Source organism: Pteropus alecto, unplaced genomic scaffold, assembly GCF_000325575.1.
Source record: "Pteropus alecto unplaced genomic scaffold, ASM32557v1 scaffold389, whole genome shotgun sequence".
Taxonomy (NCBI): domain Eukaryota; kingdom Metazoa; phylum Chordata; class Mammalia; order Chiroptera; family Pteropodidae; genus Pteropus; species Pteropus alecto.
In genome coordinates, this window is record NW_006443569.1 from 250,484 (window position 1) to 268,010 (window position 17,527).

The window sequence follows — 17,527 nt, forward strand, 5'->3', positions numbered from 1 at the left end:
CATAGAGTTTACCCAATGACAGTTGCTTGAATTTTATTGATGAAAATGATAAAGTTCTGGTTGCTGGATTTGGTCAAAAAGGTCATGCTGTTGGTGGCAATCCTGGAGTCTGCTTTAAGGCTGTCAAGGTAGATAATGTCTCTCTTTTGGCCTTATCCAAAGGCAAGAAGAAAAGACCAAGATCATAAGTTTTTATCATGAAAACAGTAGTAATACATTTTATTTGCAAAAAAAAATCAACTATTTTTATATGCTAGCAATGAACATGTATACACCAAAATTAAAAGTACAATTCCATTTACAATTGTTAAAAGATAAGAAACACTTCAGCATAAATATGGCAAACATGTATAGAACTTATATTATAAAAACTATAAAATGATAATGAAATAAATTAAAGATGAGCTAAATAAATGGAGAGATAGACCATGTTCATGGATTGGGAGATCCAACATAATAAATGATTGATATTTGTAGTAGACTGGAAAAAGTCCTCAAAGATATCCAATTCTTAATTCTTGGAACCTGTGAATGTTACCTTATATAGCAAAAGGAATTTCACATGCATGATTAAGCTACAGATACTGAAATTTGGAGATTATCATGGATTATTCTATAAGTCCTAAATGTAGTCACAAATGTCTTTGTAAGAGGAAGTCAGGGACATTTGATTCAGAAGGGAAAGTAGGAGATATGAGTTTAGATGTTAGAGTGATGTGCTTTGAAGATGGAGGAAGCAGCCAAAAGTCAAGGAATGCAGATAGCTAGTAGAAGCTGAAGTAGGCAAGGAAACAGATTTTCCATTCACAGCCTCCAAAAGGAATCAGCCCTGCCAATATCTTGACTTCATCCTAGTGAAACTGACTTCAGACTCTGTCCACCAACACTATAAGATGATGAAATTCCTACCAGCAAGATATTTTATATATATACTTATTCTCAATTTATATGAAAAGTCAAAGAAACTAGAATAATTAAAAACAATCTTAAAAGGAAAAATTAAGTAGAAGAAATTAATCTATTTGATTTCATAATTCCTTATATATCTACAGTAATCAAGGTTTATTATTAGAGGAGGACAGACTCATAAATCAATGGAACATAATAGAGAACAGAGAAATTGATGCACACGAATACGCCCAACTGATTTTTGTCAAAGATGCAAAAGCAGTTCAGTGGAAGAAGGTTAGCTTTTTCAATAAGTAGTGCTGGAGCAAGTGAACATCCATAGGCAAAAAAAAAACAAACAAAACAAAACCCAAAACTTTGACCTAACCCTCATATCTTACACAAAAATTAACTCAAAATAGATCATAGACAAATGTAAAACTATAAAACTTTTAGGGAAAAAAAAATAAGAAAAAGCTTAAGTAACTAGGGCTAGGTGAAGAGTTCTTAGATTTGACACCAAAAGCATAATCCATAAAGGAATATGTTAAATTAACTTTATCAAGACTAAAATCTTTTGCTATGTGAAAGCCCTAGAGAATGAAAATACAAGAGAGAAAATATATAAAAACTGTGTATCTGAAAAAGGAGTAACATCTGTAAAGAACTCTCAAAACTCAACAGTAAAAAAAAAAAAAAAATCCAATTAAATAGTGGACAAAAGCTGTAAACAGACATTTCACCAAAGAAGACAGAGATTGCAAATAAGCTCACAAAAAGATATTTAACTTCATTAGTCATTGGAGAAATACAAATTGTAAACCACAATGAGACATCATCATGTATCTATCAGAATGGCTAAAATAAAAAATACTGACAATGCTAAATGCTGGTGAGAATGCTGAGAAATTGAATCACTCATACACTGCTGATGTTAATACAGACACTCTGGAAAACAGTTTGGCAGTTTCTTAAACTAAACATGTAACTACTATATAACCCAGCAATTGCAATTCTGGGCATTTATAATGGAGAAATGAAAACTTATGTTCACACAAAAACCTATACATAAATGTTCATATGGCTTTATTTATAATAACTTCAAACTGGAAATAAGCTAGATGCCCATAAATGGGTGAATCATTAAACAAATTGTGGTACATGCCATGGACTACTACTCAACATTTAAAAAAGAACAATTATTGATATATGTGATAACTGAGATGAATCTCTAGAGAATTATAATGAGTAAAAAAAAATCCAATCTCAAAAAGTTACATGCTATATGATTCTACTTATATAAAATTCTTGCAACGACAAAGATATAGAAATTGAGAACAAATTGCTAGTTGCCAGAAGTCAACTGGGTAGGGTGAAAGAAGTGGGAGTGGCTATAAAAGGACAACATAAAGGATCCTTGCAGTGATAGAAATGTTCTATATCTGACACTATCAATGGTCAATATCTTGGATGTAATTACACTATATAGTTTTGCAAGATGTTACATTTGGGAGAAACTGAGTAAAAGGTACATGGGATATCTACATTATTTCTTAAAACTGCATGTAAATCTATAATTATCCCCATGTAAAAATTTGTTTAGGACCAAGTTCAGGTGGGCGTTGAAAGCCTCAGTCAGCCACATACTGCCTGGTCCTGGTTCATGAGTAACCTTTGTGGTGACGGCGTATGGGTGGCTGCACCCCTGTAAACTTTGCAGGGTTTAGGATGGAAGATTACCACAGTGCTTTTCCTGGTTTGGGAAGCTGAGCTAGGTAAGGCTCAGTGGGCCGCACAAGAAGGTAACTGCTGCCCAAATATCTAAGGCAGAGAAACATGGCACAGTGAGAGATGTCCTCAGATCTCTCTCCTTGAAACAACAATAACATCTAAAACTCAATAAAAAACACCAAAACTGCACACCAGCATGTCTGAGTGTGGGATCTGCCCATAAGAGCTACCACAGGTCAGAACCCTGGATGTCAGGCGGTGGACTGGGAGAAATAAAAAAGCTGCCTCTCGCAGCTGGAGCTCCCTGTAAGAAAAGGGGAGGGGGAGGGGAGAATGTGTGGCGAGTTCCCTAAACAGCTTTGCCTGGGAGAGCCGTGAGCTCCATGCAGTCAGTGGCAGTGCCCAGGCATCAGGACAGAAAGCAGAGAAATGGGGATGGTAGAGAAGCAGGGATGGCAGAGAAACAAGAGTTGATATTTACCAGCCACAGTTGCAAAACAGAAGCTGAGCCTCAGTCCCCATCCCCCAACCCAGGAGGCCCCTCCCCACATATCCTCTGAGACTGAATGCCATGGAGCCCCAGGGAAATCTGATCAAACGTTACCAAAACTGTCACTATCACTGACAGGTACTAAGACTGAGGATAGCGAGTGAGATTGAATATCTATATTTAAAAAAAGGCATTATTAAGACTTTGTATAAAGCAGGGATCCAAGAGGCTTAGACGCCACCTACTGGAAATCAGAAGAAAACTGCCTTCTTAACAACAGGCTAAAGAGAGACCTTTATATAATAAATCTTCTTTCTAGGAAAAAAAAAAAAAGCAGAATACACTTCCATTAATACACAGGCAGAGAAATAGTCCCTTAAAACCATGAACAACCAAGGTGACAAGGCATCTCAGAAAGTATCCAGAAAATAAGCTTGCAGATATAGAAATATGCGACTTGAATGACAGAGAATTCGGTATTGATACTTCTGAAAAATCTCAATGAGATCCAAAACAATTAATATAACAATTTCAGGAATTGAAAAAACAACTAGATGAGCAGAATGAGTTCTTCAGCAAGGAGATTGAAATCCTCAGAAAGAACCAAATGGAACTTCTGGAGATAAAAAACACACTGCAAGGGGTGAAAAATGAAATAGTAAGCTTGGGAAATAGAGTCAACCAAATGGAGGAAAAGATATCAAAGACAGAAATCTAGAAATAAATCAGAAGGAAAAAGAGAAATCGAAGATTAAAAATAATGAAAGAGAAATTCAAGAACTAGCTGATACCATCAAGAGAGGAAACATAAAAGTAATGGGCATTATTGAAGGTGAGGAAAAGGAACAGGGATTAGAAAGCATTTTCAGACAAATAGTTGACGAGAATTTCCCAAATCTAAGGAATGTGCTGGAGCTTGGAATTCAAGAAGTCAACAGAACACCCAATAATCACAACCCAAAAAGGCCCATTGTATTAAAATTATCAAAAATTAATAAAAAAAAAAGAATTCTCAGAGCAGTCAGAGAAAATAGGACGGTAACCTATAAAAGAAAATCCATTAGATAATTGTTGGACTTCTCAGCACAGACCTTACAAGCCAGAAAGGAGTGGAATCAAATATTTAAACTGTTAAATGAAAGGAACTACCAGCCAAGAATAATGTATCCAGCAAAGCTCTCCTTTTGATGAAAAGGAGAAATAAAGACCTTTACAGATATACAAAAATTGAGGGACTTCTCCATGACAAGGCCTGCATTACAAGAAATACTGAAAGAGGTCAGCTCATCTAAAACAAAATGACAAAACAAACAAACAAACAAACATAATTAGGAGTAAGGTGACTATCAGGCAAACAGAAGCAGAGGAGTGCAACCCTTACTAAGAACAGGGCATTATAAGCTTAAACGATAAGAAGAGATTTCCTAAAGCAATTTAGTAATGAACATTCAGCATACATAGGGACAAACTGAAACAATAAAGACTAAAAAGAAGATTCAAAGATCCAAATTCACAAAGAGAAATGGAGATAAGGCACGTGCAGAAGAAAAAGGATGACCGTATATATATAATTATTCTTTACATATTTATAATGGTAACCACACACCAAAGATTCAGAGCTGAAGTATATAACATACAACAAGAAGAACCAAAGAGAAAACCCACAACCCCACCCCACACACACACACACAAACCAAAAAAACAGACAAACAAGGACAAGGAAGCAACAAAAACACCGAACTACCAGAAAGCAAAAGATAAAATGGCTATATGAAGACCTCATATTTCAATAATCACACTAAATGTAAATGGACTGAACTCACCAATAAAAAGGCACAAAATTGCAAATTGGATCAAAAAACAAAACCCAAACATATGCTGCTTCCAGAGGACACATCTCAGTTCCAAAGACAAATATAGACTCAAAGAGAAAGGGAGCAAATTGATATTTCAAGCAAATGGCATTCAGAGAAAAGCCATAGCAGCAGTACCAATATCAGACAAAATAGACTTCAAAATAAAAAATGTAAAGAAGGATACTGAAGGGCATTTCATAATGATAAAGAGAATCATGCATGAAGAAGAGATAACACTCATTAATATCTATGATCCCGAACAAGGAGCCCCCAAATATATAAAGCAATTACTAACAGAACTAAAAGAAGAAACAGACCAAAACACTATGGTAGTAAGGAAACTAAATATCCCACTGTCAGATACGGACAGATCATCCTAACAGAAAATCAGTAAGGAAATAACATCCTTAAAGGACACATTAGACCAACTGGACATAATTGACATTTACAGAGTCTTTCATCCCAAAACAGCTGCTTATACATTCTGGACAAAACATACTTCAAAATAAAAAATGTAAAAAAAGATACTGAGGGACACTTCATAATGACACAGGGAATCATACACCAAGAAGACATGACACTTATTAATATCTATGCTCCCAATCAGGGAGCCCTGAAATATATAAAGCAATTACTAACAGAACTAAAAGAAGAAACAGACCAAAACACTATGGTAGTAAGGAAACTAAATATCCCACTGTCAGATACGGACAGATCATCCTAACAGAAAATCAGTAAGGAAATAACATCCTTAAAGGACACATTAGACCAACTGGACATAATTGACATTTACAGAGTCTTTCATCCCAAAACAGCTGCTTATACATTCTTCTCTAGTGCACATGGAACATTCTCAAGAATCGACCACATACTGAGATACAGAGATAGCCTCAACAAACATAAGAGGTTTGAAACCATACCAACCATATACTCTGATCGTAATGCTTTGAAACCAGAGATTGACTGTAAAAAGAAATCAAGAAGAATCACAAATACATGGAGATTAAACAACATGCTGCTGAAGAATAACTGGGTCAGAGAAGAAGTAAAAAGTGAGATCGAGAGATACATAAATAAGAATGATAATGATAGTTTAACATATCAAAACTTTTGAGACATGGCAAAAACGATCATAAGAGGAAAGTTCATATCATTACAGGCCTACCTCCAAAAACAAGAACAAGCCCAAATAAATGACCTAACACTTCATCTTAAAAAAGACTAGAAAAGGAAGAACAAATGAAGCCTAAAATCAGCAGAAGGAAAGAAATCACCAAAATTAGAGCAGAAATAAATGAAACTGAAAACAAAACAAAACAAAAACAATAGAAAAAATAAATGCAACAAAGAGCTGGTTCTTTGAGAAGGTTAAAAAAATTGACAAACCCCTGGCTAGACTCACTAAAGCAAGAAAAGAAAGGACACAAATAAACAAAATCAGGGATGGAAGAGGAGAAATTATGACACACACCACAGAAATACAAAGGATCATAGAAGAATACTATGAATACTATATAACACCAAATTTAATAACCTGTATGAAATGGACCAGTACTTAGAAAAATACAATTTTCCTAGACTGAATCAAGAAGAACTGGAAATTATAAATAGACCGATCAGCAGTTTGGAAGTTGTAACATCATCAAAACCTACCAAAAAGTAAAAGTCCAGGAAGTTGTAACATCATCAAAAACCTACCAAAAAGTAAAAGTCCAGGACAGATGGCTTCATTAGTGAATTTTACCAAACATTCAGAGAAGATTTAATACCTATTCCTTCAAACTCTTCCAAATTTTGAAGAGGAGGCAATACTTCCTATCTTATGATAACAATATTACCCTGATAACAAAACCTGGTAAAGATAACACAATAAAGAAAACTACAGACCAATATCTCTCATGAACCACAGATGTAAAAATCCTAAATAAGATACTAGCGAACCGAATGCAGCAACATATTAAAAAGGTTATACACCACAATCAAGTGGGCTTCATCGCAGGGATACAGGGATGGTTCGACATATGCAAATTGATTAATGTGATAGACCACGTAAACAAATTAAAAAATAAGAATCGTATGATCATATCAATAGATGTAGAAAAAGCCTTCGACAAGATACAGCATCCATTTATGATCAAAACACTTAACAAAAGTGGTATAGAAGAAAAGTATCTTAACATAATAAAGGCCACATATATGACAAACCCTCAGCTAACATTATATTTAATGATGAAAAACTAAACACCTTTCCTCTAAGTTTAGGAACAAGACAAGGCTGTCCACTATCACTGTTATTCAATACAATATTGGAGGTCCTAGCAAGTGCAATCAGGCAAGAGAAAAACATTAAAAGACATTCGAATAGGAATAGAAGAAGTCAAATTGTCATTATTTGTGGATGACATGATTCTCTATATAGAAACCCTAAAAATGCCCCAAGAACACTACTAGCTATAATAAGCAAATACAGTAAAGTCTCTGGATACAAAATCAATGATCAAAAATTCATAGTGTTCGTATACTCTAAAAATGAATTGTCTGAAAAAGAAATGAAAAAAATCCTTTTGCAATTGCAACAAAAGATTAAAATACCTAAGAATAAGCCTAATGAAATATGTGAAGGACCTACACAATGAAAACTACAAGACTCTATTAAAAGAAATTGAAGAGGTTGCAAAGAAATGGAAATATATTCTGTGTTCTTGGATTGGAAGAATCAACATAGTTCAAATGACCTTATTACCTAAAGCATTATACAGATTTAATGCAATTCTCATCAAAATTCCATCAGCATATTTTAAAGAATAGAACAAAAAATCATCACATTTGTATGGAAGCACAAAAGACCCTGAATTGCCAAAGCCATCCTGAGAAAAAAAGAATGAGGCGGGAGGCATCGCTCTGTTAAATGATTCTGGGAATACTGGAGAGCCATCTGCAAAAGAATGAAACTAGACTTGCTTATCACCACACACAAAAATTAACTCAAAATGGATTAAGGACCTGACTAAAAGACCTGAAACGATAAATTGCATAGAAGAAAACATAGGAATGAAACTCAAGGACCTTGGACTTAAAGAGAATTTTTATGAATTTGACCTCAAAGGCAAGGGAAGAAAAAGCAAAAATAAATGAACAGGACTTCATCAAACTAAAAAGCTTCTGCACAGCAAAAGAAACCTTCAACAAGGTAGAGACAAACATCCGGATGGGAAAATGTATTTGCAGGCAACATCTCCAACAAGGGCCTAATATCCAAAATATACAAAGAACTCATAGGACTCAATAACAACAAAAAATCAAATCATCCAATCAAAAAAATGGGCAGAAGACCTGAATAGGCACTTCTCCCTAGAGGACATACAAATGGTCAACAAATATATGAAAAGATGCTCAACATTGCTAGCTAGTAGGGAAATGCAAATCAAAACCACAATGAATACCATCTCATACCTGTTAGAATAGCTGTTATCAATAGGACAAGTAATAACAAGAGTTGGAGAGGTTGTGGAGATAAAGAAACCCTCATATACTGCTGGTGGAACTGCAAATTGGTATAGCCACTATGGAACACAGTATGGAGGTTCCTCAAAAAACTAAGAGTTGATCTACCATATAACCCAGCCATCCCTTCACTGGGTATTTACCCCAAAGAGTTGAAAACATATATCTGAAAAGATATTTGCACACCGATGTTCATAGCAGAATTATTCCCGGTGGCCAGGACATGGAAGCAACCGAAGCATCCTATGATAGATGATTGGCTAAAGAAGCTGTGGTACATATATACAATAGAATATTACTTAGCTATAAGAAGAGATGAAATACTGCCATTTATAACGACATGGGTGGACCTTGAGATAATCAAGCTAAGTGAAATAAGCCAGACAGAAAAAGTTGAAAATCACATGATATCACTTATATATGGGATATAAACCTAAAAGCAACAGATGAACAGGACAAACAAATAGAGACCCATGGACATGGACAATAGACTAGTGGTTAGCAGAGGGTAGGGGGATTGGGTGGAGGAAAAAGGGTTCAAATATATGGTGACAGAAAGAAATCTAACTAAGGGAGGTGAACACACAATGTAAGTATATATATGCCTTACTGTTAAGATGTATAGCTGAAACATTGCTTTTCTTTAACCAATGCCACCATACAAGAATTAATTAATTAATTTAAAAAATTTTTGTTTAAACAAATAACTACAAGTCAGGATTTCCAGATTCAGCTCTGACATGTAAAAACGTTAGAAGTCATAATTCCCAAAATTACATCAAGAAAAAGCCGAACAAGCTGAAATCAGCCACTTTTCTCAGGTTCATCTAAGAACAACCATCCCAAAATCTAAAGAGATAGGCACTCTTGAGAGACGCAGCCAAGATCTGCTTACCAGAGCAACAGCAGAAGCTATAAACTAATAGCAGCACTTAAGTGGTCATTTTGATGAATAATTGGAGCTGAATGTTAACTAGCAGAACAGTGAAAAACTCTTCATGGGCCACAGTCTTAGACTGGCCAGCACACTTTTATGCATTTTATCTCTAAGGATTTTACCAGTTTTTCAAGATGAAGATCCAAGAAAAATCCTCTCCGGACTCTGGTATGGGGAGGGGAAGAGCAATCCTTGAAATATGCCCAGAGTCTTCTCCATAACAAAGGCCTAATCTTCAGGGAGAAAGAATTTGCCAGAGCCTTATTCCAGCTGGGGAAAGGGAATTCTTCCCTCAAATCTCTTCCAGCTTTCCTATGGGTGGAAAAAAACTTAGTCAACAGGGGTACAAAGCACAGATTTAATAAACATAAATAGTTTAATAAACAAGCAGGCTAGATATTTCTCCAACTATATAAGCAATCACTTTAAATATGAATGGTTTAAATACAACAATTAAAAGATGTTGTTAGAATGAACAAAAAATAAGACCCCACATATATTGTCTACAATAAACCCACTTTAAATATAGACTCAAATAGGTTAAAAGTGTAGGAATGGGGAAGATATACCATGCTAACACTAATCAAAAGAAAACTAAAGTAACTATATTAATTTCATACAAAGCAAACATCAGACAAGGAATATTATCACGGACAATGAGGAGCATTACATAATGAGAGAGGGGTCAATTTTCCAAGAACACTTAACGATCCTAAAAGTTCAGGCCCCTAACAAAAGTACACCAAAATACATGATACAAATGGGCAGAACTTAAAGGAAAAATAGATGACACTATTTTAATTGAAGACTCTAACAGTCTTCTATCAGTAGGCAGAAAATCAATAAGGAGATATATAAGTGAACTAAACAGCATTATCAATCAACTTGAACTAATTGATATTGATAGAAGACTCCATGCAACAATAGTAGAATACATATTCTTCTCAAATTCATATGGAATATTCACCAAGATAGACCACATGCTGGGCCATGAAATGCCCTTTAACATATTTAAGAGAACAGAAATAATACAAAGTGTATTCTTATACCACAGTGGAAATAAACAGGAAGTCAGTAACAAAAAGATAGCTGGAAAAATCCCCCAAATACTTGAAAATTGAACAATGTACTAATAAAATAACCCATGGATCAAAGAAGTCTCAAGAGAAAATTTTAAATATTTTAAACTAAATAAAAATGAATATAAAAAACTTATCAAAATTTGTGGTATGTAGTAAAACCTGTGCTTAGAGGAAAATTTACAACATCAAAAGCATTTATTGGAAAAGAAAAAAGTGATAAAATCAATAACTTAAGATTCCACCTGTAGAAACTACAGCAAGAAGAATAAATTAAGCCTACAGTCTGCAAAAGAAACATTTTCTAACTCATTTTGAAACCAGTATTACCCTTATTCCCAAACAAGATGAGATGATAAAGAAAAAAAAAAATGTAGACCAATATCTCATGAACATACATGCAAAACACTCCAACAAAACATTAGCAAATCAAATCTGACAATGTATAAGAATTAGGCACCATAATCAAGTGGGATTTATTTTTGGCATGCAAGTCTGGTTCAACATCCAAAATGCAATTAATGTAACCCACCACACCAATGTACTAAATCATATAATATTAATTAGCATAGAAAAACATTTAACAAAATTCAACATGCATTCATGATAAAAGTTCACAGCAAGCTAGGAATAAAGAGAAACTTCCTCATTTTGATAAAGAATATCAATAAAAACTAGAGCTAACATAATACCCAATGGTGAGAAAGTAGTTGTTTTCTCTGTAAATCAGTTCTAAAGCAAGGTAAAAGTTCTCTCTCACGACTACTATTCAACATGTAAATCCAACTGGAAATCCTAGCTAGTGCAACAAGATAAGAAAAAATAAAATAAAATATGTACATATTGGGGAAAAAAACAAAATTGTATTCATTTGAAGATCATATGATTGTCTATATAGAAAAAATGTAAAAATCTATAAAAGCTCTCTTGAAACTAATAAAGCAGTGATGGATAAAAGGTCAATATACAAAAGTTAATTGCTTCTTTACAACAAGCAATTAGAAATTGAAATTAGGAAAACTATACTACTTACAATAGCATAAAAATGGAATATGGAATACTTAGGTATAAATCTAATTATTTACAGAATCTATACACTGAAAACTACAAAAATTGGTTAAATAAAGCAAAGAAGGTCTAATTAATGAAGTTTTTTTAATAGATTAGAAAATGCAATATTGTTAAGATCTCATTTCTTTGCTGCTTTATCTATAGATTTGATGTAGTCCCAATCGAAATATCAGCAAGCTACTTTGTACATACTGACGAACTGTTTATAAAATTTATATAGAATAGCAAAAGACCTAGAAAAGATGAAGACCGAAAGACCTAGAATAGTCAATGCAATACAATAGAAGAACAAAATTAGAGAACTCAGCTACCCAATTTCAAGGTTTATCATAAACTTACAATCATCAAGACAGCATAATATTGGCCAAAATTTATTTATATATATATTATATATATATATATATATATAATGTGTGTTTATATATTATATATAAATTTTTACATGTTTATATAATATATATATATAAATGGAAAGAATAGAAAACCCAGAAACAGACCTATATAGATATAGTCTAGTGATTTATTTATAAAGCAGTAAAAACAATTCTGCAGATAAAGGATAGTCTCTCGACAAATTCTGGAACACTTGGATGTCTATATGCTAAAAGAAAAAAAAAAGAAAAGAAAAGAAATATAGAACATAAACAGATTTTACACCTTTTACAAAAAATTAACTCAAAATGCAAAATTATAAAACTTCTAGATAAACATGTAGAAGAAAATCCATGTAACCTTGATTTGGTGAGGTTTCAGGATATGACACCTAAGTATGATCTATGAAAAAACATTTTGATAAGTTGGACTTTACTTTCATCATTCATTCATCTATCTATCTATCTATCTATCTATCTATCTATCTATCTATTTATTTATTTATTTATAAGAAAAATGGATGTTGGACTTTATTAAAATTAAAATCTTTTTCTCTGTGAAAGACACTTTAAAAGCATGAAAATTCAAGCCACTTCCTGGAAGAAAATATATTGAAATGCATTTGATAAAAGACTTCTGTTAAAAATATAGAAAGAATACCTGAAACTCAACAATACAAAAGAAACAATCCAGTTTAAAAATGGGGAAAATATCTGAACAGATATTTAATCAAAAGATAAATACAGATGGAAAGTAAACACATGAAAAGATGCTCAACATTATTTGTCACTAAGGAAATGCAAATTAAAACAATGAGATACCACTTTACACCTACTAGAATGGCTAAATCCAAAAACTGACCATAGCAATTGCAGGTGAGAATGCAGAGTACAATAAATTTTATTCTTTGCTAATAGGAATGCAAAGTGGTACAGCTACTTTGTAAGACAGTTCGGTAGTTCTTTACAAAGCTTAGTCTTACCATATGATCCATTCATTGTTCTTCTAGATATTTATCCAATTGATTTAAAACTTATGCCCACACCAAAATCTGCATGTAAAGGATTATAGGAGCTTTATTCCTAATTTCCCCAAACTGGAAGGAACCAAGATGTCCTTTAGTAGGTGAATGGCTAAAAAACTATGGTGCATCCATGCAATGGAATACTATTCAGTGATAAAAAAAGATGAGCCATCACACCAAGAAAAGAGATAGAAGAAACTTAAGAGCATATTTTTATGTGAAAGAAGCCAGTTTTAAATGGCTGTACACTGTATGATTCCATTTGTATTACATAGTGGGAAACACAAAACTATAGAGATAATAAACTGATTAGTGGTATGTTATGGGAAGAAGTTGAATAGGTGAAACAATAATAAAGGCAAAAGAAATTGCATTTACACACTGTACTCTAGTTGATGAAATTGTTTCCAGTGAAGGTATAGGTGAACAATTCCGAAACCTATACATATATGCTAAAATTGTAATTAAGAAAATGGATAACAGATGGTGGGGGCCATGTTTCTCACTATTGGAGTGGGAGATAATAGACAAGCAAGAAGATAACATTAGAATGACCTATGTGGTAATAAAATTGAGTTAGTGATATCAGTATGAACCCATGTTTTGCTTAATGTATATGTATATATAAATATCATTTATATGTATTTATATATAAATATTTAGAGGCATGTGTATATACACAAGTTAGAATACACACACATATTTCCTTGCTCTGTTAGTCGAGATGGCCTAGAAGCAATGACACCCCAGAAGCAATGAACACCCCTAGTGCCCAGATCTTGGTTCTTCTAATTCCATTCTCCAATAAAATAAACCATGACTTTTGGAGAAATAGCTGATTCCAGGACTGGGTCATGAAATATACAAGATAATTCTGGAGCATCTTACAGTGCCAGAAAGTAATGAAGTGCTCAAAAATAAAATCCCCAATGATAGGAATGTGTAAAAGGACACAGGAGCCAACCGAAAGGACTCCTAAGTGCCAAAGCTGGAACAATTTAAATAACAAAATAAATGAAGTAGTGTTAGATTAGAAAACAAAATATAAAATAATTATAGGTGAGCCTATACTGATACAGATACATGATTATATAAGTAAATAACTGGGGGAGACGAGACTAATCTCTCATGCAGAGGAATTCCAAATAATTTATGTAGATAATCCGCTTTCAAGGAGGAGTGAGCATACCTCCTCACGTCTTAAGCGTGGATTGTGTTTAGTGACTTCCTTCCAAAGAATACAGATGGAAAGGGGAAAAAATAGAGCAACTTTGCAGGAGAGAAACCTGACAAATACCATATTAGCCAGATGATCAAGGTCAACAACATAATGATAAGTCATGCTGATTATGCTTACCCTGAATATGGTATGATGAGAATGGCACTTTACTTCTGTGGTCTCCCTCCCCAAAACATTGGTGTTTCCCAGTCTAATCAGTAGGAAAATGTCAGACAGATCTCAATCAATAAAACTGACTTGAAAATAAATAAAATACCTGACCAGTATACCTCAAAACAGTTAAGTCATCTGAAACAAGAAAAGCGAAGACACTAACATGGTGAAGAAGAGCCTTAAGTGATACTATGACTGAATGTAATGTGGTATCTGGATGGGATCCTGGAACAAAAAAGAGACAATAGGTGAAAACTGAGGAAATGTGAGTAAACAATAGACTACAGTGAATAATATCAATATCGGTTTATTAATTGTGACAAATGTACCACACTAATGTAAGCTGTTAATATAGGGAAAGTTGGATGTGGGTACTATGGGAACTCTCTGTACTATCTTCAGAACTTTTCTGTACATCTACATCTATTTTATAACAAAAAATTATTTAAAAATTAAAAGAAAATAGTTAATAAGCTCTTCTTTTTTGAAAAAGTTAATATTTATTTTAAAAGGTCAGCCAATAAGATAGCTTTTAATAGATGATTATGAAGTTAATCATAAAGACATATCTTTTTATGCAAGTTACCAATTATTTATCTGTACATCCATCTTTTTAAAAATTTCTGCTTTGAACATGACCCCAAGCTCAGGAACTATGGATACAAAAGTGAGTAAAAAATGATCCTGGCCCTCAGGAAATGCAGATTTCCTTGGCCTGGTGCCTGAGTTTCTCTAACTCTGGTTGTTCACTGTTAAAATTGCTGTATAACTATTTTGCATGGCCATAGGCATGTAGCCTTCTGAGCCTGGAGCTTTGTGGAACTTTTTAAATTTTGTTTTGTCTTGTTTTGTTTTTAACTTATTGGTTGGAATACCAAAAACTTTCAATCTGTGAGGCAAGATAGCAGAAACCTTAGTAATGCCAGAGCATCACATTGGTCTTGGTGTTCAATTCTTTCATGGACATGCTACATTATAGAATGCTGTAGAATGTTTCTACGGTTTCTAAAGAACGTTTTATGTGACTTTTACATTTCTGATGTTCTATTTAGTGTTCTATTATTTCCATGTCATCGGGACCCTCCAGATTGAGATTTAGTGCAACAAGCCTGGCCATGCCTATCATGTTTTAACATCATGTCGTAGAAGGGTTTGAAGCCTTCTCCTGTGTCAGAACTCCAGGGGAAAGGCTTAAACTCATTGGTCATTTGAATAAGATTTTGTTTGAACAGCTACTCCAGTTTTTCAGAAAGGGAGGAACTCTTAGATTTCATCATGCCATCTCTTCCCAACTCTGCATTCAGTGACTTCATGTTGAAAGCTTTGATCACGGTTGGAGATTTACAACACAGAAATGGACAAATGTTATCAATCATGTTTCACCACCATCACCCACTCCCACCCTTTCCCCCAGAAAGCCAGTTGTTAAATATTTACCAGCACATCACTTCCAAGGGACCACAGCTAGCTTTACTTAAGGAAAGATTTTTGAATTTTACATGGTAATGATCTTCATATTCAAGATAGAGTAAACTTTCTGAAAGGTAAATCTGACCCTGTCATTTACTTGCTTAAAAATATTTCCATTGCTCTTAGGATAGAGACCTTAACATAACATTTAAGGTCCTAAATGGTTTGGCCCCTGTCTGTCTCTCTCATTGGATCTCATCTAGGGTGGAATACTGCCAATTTTTTCCAGAAACCCTATTCTTTGTATTCCTTAAATGCTCCAAGTTCTGTCCCATCTGCAATGGGGTCTTTGCACACTCTATAACCTTATATGTAGGTTTGCCAGGGCCTGTCCCAGTTTTAGTACCAAAAGTATTGCATCTTAGGAACTCCCTTAGACACAGGGAAACCCTGCTTATGTGGAATTTTCTTCAATTCACTCAGTTACTCTTTGTCTTACTTCAGCTCAAGGATCATCAAAGCAGAGTTTTCTCTGATTCCCTTACCTTTTACCATTTTCCTCATCTAGAGGTTAACCCCTCCATTATATGCTTTGATAACACTTCTACTTCATAGTATAATACTTAATACGGTTTTCATTATAAACTTATTTTTGTAATTATTTGATCAATGTCTGTCTCTATACAACGTGGGAGCAGAAACCATGTCTGGCTTGCTTAACATTGCGTCCCTAATGCCCAGCATCCATTAAGTACTAAAATATTTGTTGAATAAATCAATGAATAAAAGAGCTCCTCATCCAACAATCTTTCCACGATATGATTACATTCCTATGAATTAGAAGACAGAATTGCTTAAATATGAGAGAGAGGAGAATGGAAAAGCTTAATCTCATTGGATGGAAAAGCAGAGAATTAGAGCTTAAAAATATTTTTATGAAGGCATGCAAGAGAGTTGGGAATGGTCAAAACCAAATTTTTGCCTTCTTTATAGTTTGTGCCTGTTGTAAGCCCCAAACATGGCAGGAATACTTGTGTAGTTTAATGTATCAGCATATGACCATTGTATCTGGACACCCAAACATATGCTTTCATTTTTGGTAAATCTATACTCCTATTTGAAGCTTATTTTGTAATGTTTGATCCACCTCAATATAACTGAAGTGGAAAAGCATCTCATTTTTGAACTGCAAGCCAACACTGAAGCACAACATCCCTTTTACAGAATGAGTGTGTGAGCAAGAGTTCCCACTGGTTTCAACTGTGCTCCCACCACCATTTGAAGCCTGAAGCAACACATCACACACCCCCTGTAGGCCCAGGCAAAGTCTCTGGAAAATGTAATTCTATGTACACTTTCAGTTTACTGACAACAGTAATTAATTAGTGTTGAAATGGGAGCAGCAAACACTCTCTGTTCGAGCCTTGTTTTTTAATTCATTTGCTGTGCCCACTAATTAGGTAACACTTGTGGGTGGGAAGTGCTTTTGCTTTAAGGAATTATAATAAATAAAAAGGATCATTTTGCATGCTGCAAGGAAAAGCGGTTCTCCCTATCCCACAATAATCACCTCATACATTCCCATTGCTGTCTGCTGGAATCACAAGAGATTATGCCAACTGGCAACCACTGGTGTGCATTTTTAACTCACTGGGGAGTGAAGCAAGGAAAACATTTTTGTAAGGCAGTTTAAAAATTATTTGCAAGGGAAACAATTAAAAAAATGTGTGGCCATTTTCTTGATGTTGAAGAAATGTTATATCCAACAACCA

At 34.2% G+C, this 17,527-nt stretch overlaps 1 pseudogene; it reads left to right on the plus strand.

Annotated features, from left to right (window-relative positions):
• LOC102893376 overlaps window positions 1–188 on the plus strand; it is a 444-nt pseudogene extending 256 nt beyond the window's left edge.
• Window positions 189–17,527: the final 17,339 nt, after the last annotated feature.